The 4,779-nt window shown below is 34.9% G+C and overlaps 1 long non-coding RNA gene across 1 annotated transcript; it reads left to right on the top strand.

The window, feature by feature from the left end:
- LOC124376940 lies at positions 1 to 559 on the top strand. The gene is made up of 3 exons (XR_006924025.1): positions 1 to 46; positions 156 to 218; positions 444 to 559. It is a non-coding gene; the product is annotated as an uncharacterized LOC124376940 (long non-coding RNA).
- Positions 560 to 4,779: the final 4,220 nt, after the last annotated feature.

Here is a 4,779-nt window from a genome sequence, read left to right as displayed (position 1 = left end):
TAATCTACCACTAAGAACTGAGGAGTCTATATTTAAAGAAATACAGGTAAACATGACCTATTTCTGTTTTAGCTATATTTCTACATGTTTTTATTTCTATATTTTCTATTGATAGTTAAACGTATATATATCTTAAAAAGTCTTGATCTTTTAAGGGTTACAGCCCTGTGTCTCATCCATCAGAAACTGCAAAAGAGGGGACTTCATCAGAGGTGCAGGTAAATAAGGACATTTGTATGTAATTTTGGTTCACATTTTGTTACATACATTGTCTCTAAATGTGTAGATAAAACTGGACGTAAGATGTGATGCGTAATTCAGGACATAGCGGAATGCAATGTTGTTGAGTTTAAAAATAAGTATATCAACATTAAAGCTTAACACATCTTTTGGTAAATACTTTATATATGATCCTTATTTTGTTCTTTTTCCATTTGTTATAGAACATCAACTGGGCCACGTCAGGTTTCTCAAATGACCATGTCATAGATACCAGTTGGATGAACATACTCGCATTTTCTCTGAAGCACAATGTAACAGGGGCTTTAATTGAGGACTTACTGAAGCTGTTAAGGATATTTAGTAGGAATGCAGCAAGTGTCCCATGTAGCAAGTACATTCTAGAAAAGGTGTTTAAGATGGTTTGTCTACAAATCAGAATACCCTCATTATTGTGGCGTTTGCAGCTCTTACATTGGCCTTTCAGTGTCTAAGGACAAGATCTCAAATCTTACAATAAACTTTAGGTTTTTATCACATTTACTACTTTCATTCATCTGATTATCTCCCCAGTGTCCAACTGCTCCATGACTTTGTATACCCTAATCTCTTTTCTTTCTTAATTCAATCCATCAGTTAGTTTCTACTCACTCAGGGTGAAACCTGGGGCTGTTTAGATAAAGACAACGCTGATTTCCTGGCAGGAATTAAGGAAAGACACACGGTTATTTAGACACATCTCGGTTATGCTAATTTCAGCATACAGACCGCTCATCAGACACTCTAAACCGATTCTGGAACAGGTGAAAACCTGTTTTCACCTGTTCCAGAATCAGGTGATTCTGTTTTTTCCAGAATTAGGTGATTCTGTTTTTTTTTTTTTTGCGGCGCCTCTGCTCTTCAGGACAGGTGATCATCTCCAAGATCATCACTACACGCTCCAACCAGAAGCCGTGGATGACCGCAATAGTGCATACGCCGCTAAAATCCATCAAATGTGGCAGGCCATCCAGGCAATCACAAACTACAAGACAACTTCACCCGCTTGTGACTGTGACGCCTCCCTCCCAGATGTGCAAAATGACTTCTATGCCCGGTTTGAGGTGCAGAGCAATGTGAAGTTGAGGAAGGCCACCCCTCCTCCCAGTGACCAGGTGCTCTGGCTATTCAAAGCTGAAGTGAGGAAAACTCTACGCAGAGTCAACCCACAGAAGTTTGAGATCTAAGAACAACAATGCTCTTAAACTTTAAACCAGTACAACCATTAAACAGTAGAAAAATGAAAAAAAAATGTAGGGTAATGTAGGGTAAATGCAGGGTAAATGCAGGTAAATGCAAGTAAATGCAGGGTAAATGCATGTAAATGCAGGGTAAATGTAGGCAAATGCAGGTAAATGCAGGGTAAATGTAGGGTAAATGCAGGGTAAATGCAGGTAAATGTAGGTAAATGTAGGTAAATCCAGGTAAATGCATGTAAATGCATGTAAATGCATGTAAATGCAGGGTAAATGTAGGCAAATGCAGGTAAATGCAGGGTAAATGTAGGGTAAATGCAGGGTAAATGCAGGGTAAATGCAGGTAAATGTAGGTAAATCCAGGTAAATGCAGGGTAAATGCATGTAAATGCATGTAAATGTAGGCAAATGCAGGTAAATGCAGGTAAATGCAGGGTAAATGCATGTAAATGCAGGTAAATGTAGGCAAATGCAGGTAAATGCAGGGTAAATGTAGGGTAAATGCAGTTAAATGCAGAGTAATTGCAGGAAAATACGGGTAAATTCAGGGTAAAGGTGTGTAAATGCAGGGTAAATGCAGGTAAATGCAGGTAAATGTTTGTGTGTGTGTGTGTGTGTGTGTGTGTGTGTGTGCTGTACACACTCACAATCACGTTGTGCTATAGTACAAATTTTACACTTCTTGAATATATACAATATACACAATATACAATACAACATACAAATAGATAGATAGATAGATAGATAGATAGATAGATAGATAGATAGATAGATAGATAGATGAATGATAGATGAATATATTGATTATAACAGACTCTTGTACAGTTTAAGTGTAATTTTATGAGTTAAATAAAAAAAACTGTACATCGGCGATTTTTGTAGTAGTAAAATGCTGCTACCTGGTGGTAATATGAGGCATTGCAACTTGTCGCCAGGCGGTACTTTTGGTATTTTTGCTGTTTCCACACGGACGGTTTTTACGGACGGACCTGCGCTTCATGGCAGATTTTAGTGCTGATTTGAGACTTGGGGCTTCAGTAAAAACAAATGTTTAGTGTTTATTTTTCTGTGAATTCTTATTTGGATATGTGAAACAAACAAATATATATAAAGTTAAGAAAAACATATAAAACATTAAACATTTGTTTATACTGATGCGCCAAGTCTCAAATCAGCACAAAAGTCTGCCACAAAGCGCAGGTCCGACAAGTAAAAACAGAGCAAAAATACCAAAAGTACCACCCGCGACAAGTTGCAATGTCTCATATCACCACTAGATGGTAGCATTTTACTACTACAAAATCGCAGATGTTCAGTTTTATATCTTATCTCAATTCTTATTAAAATTACACTTAAACTGTACAAGAGTTTGTTGTAATCAATATAATTATCTATCTATCTATCTATCTATCTATCTATCTATCTATCTATCTATCTATCTCGTATACTATATATCAAATCCTTAGAGATATAAAACAGATATATAAATACAGATAAATATATATAAAGATATAAAACATAAACAACATACAACACACACTCACACACACACACACACACACACACACACACACACACATGCACTTCAGGATAAACCGAATAATCACACACTTTTAATCACTTTTACTTACAAAACAAACAAACAAACAAAAATTAACATGAAAAAAACTAAATAATATTTATTGAATTACATGATACTGTTAGTTTATTTACATAATTTTCCATAATTTTATATTTATTTGCTTATTTGACAAATCGAAAAACACATTACATTTTTTTTTTTCATTTCAACACGTTTTTTAGAATTAAAGTATACTTAGGCAAAAAAAAAAATAATCACAAAAATCTGCCATGAAGCGCAGGTCCGATAAGTAAAAACCATCCGTGTGAAAACAAAGCAAAAATACCAAAAGTACCGTGTGACGATTATTAAGTTACTTATAGAAATTCAAACACCATAAATACTTTAAAACATTAATTAGTGCAATTCAAAAGGGCTTATAAATTAAATTAATAAAATTATATGTTTATTTTTGTTCATAAATATATACATTATTTTAATGAAATGAAATGTGCTATTGCACATCTATGCTAATGCAATGTCTCATATCACCACTAGATGGTAGCACTTTATTATTATACAAATTACAGATGTTCTTATTTTTTTATATATTTAAAATTTCATTAAAGTTACACTTAAACTGTTAAAAAGTTTGTTATAATCAATAAAAGCATCTATCTATCTATCTATCTATCTATCTATCTATCTATCTATCTATCTATCTATCTATCTATCTATCTATCTATCTATCTATCTATCTCAGAGGTGAGGTCTATCTTTGTTACTGTACTTAAGGTATCAGTCTTTTACTTTTACAGTCTTTTTAAATTTTTTACAGAATTTTTCTTATACAGTGGTACCCCGCTTATCGACCGGCTCGGACATCAACCTTTTCGCTTAGTGAACAGTTTTTCGACCGAAATTTGCGCCTGCTGAACAACCAAATGCCCGCTTATCGACCTTTTTTTTTACCCCGACCCACGTGGAGCGAGGGAAAGGATCTTCCCAGTCTCACCTCAGCCTTTGTGGAGAGAGCATCTATCATAAATTATACTTCGGTTTGTGAACAATAAAGTGCTATTTAGTGCGTGTATATTGTATATTGCATGTACATTCGCTCTTTGACCTTTTCGACCGGTTTTAAGGAATGGATTAAGGTCGATAAGCGGGGTACCACTGTATTTTTAAATCAGACTCTTTACTTTAGTTTTAATCCAATTGGTCAAATGTCTATTGTTTCTTCTCACTGCACACCATTTTCAGTCCATCAACAGATTTCCTCTTTGCAAATCTTTTTCAATCCACTGGTGTCATTTCCTGCCTCTCACACACCACAGACGGTTTTTTATAAGGAATACTGCAGTTTTCGTTAACTGCTGAAAAAATGCAGTTATTACACAGTGTATTTCAGTATACACAGTAAGATGTCAGTTAAAGGTAAAACCTGCAATAAAATCTTTATTAGATGTTGGTAACAACCCATGAAATCCACACAAACAAAGAAATAAAAGCAAACGTGTCCATAAATGAAGTTATGTGTAATAATGTGAAATGAAATGAAAGCCGAGACACCAGCTGAAATCAATTAGTAATTACTAAAAAAAGCATACTAATGACATTGTTTACAGAAGGATTTCTAAACTTCTGAATGTTCCAGTGAGCACTGCTGCAAGACTCCACTGCTGAAGAAAAAGCATGTTGGGCTTGAACATGCAAAAAAACGCGAAACGTTGCGTAACGTCACTGGGATCATCCCATCAGAAA

This window comes from Silurus meridionalis, chromosome 23 (assembly GCF_014805685.1).
Source record: "Silurus meridionalis isolate SWU-2019-XX chromosome 23, ASM1480568v1, whole genome shotgun sequence".
Classification (NCBI taxonomy): domain Eukaryota; kingdom Metazoa; phylum Chordata; class Actinopteri; order Siluriformes; family Siluridae; genus Silurus; species Silurus meridionalis.
Note: the sequence above shows the minus strand (reverse complement) of the source record. Positions and strands in the feature narration are given on the sequence as shown.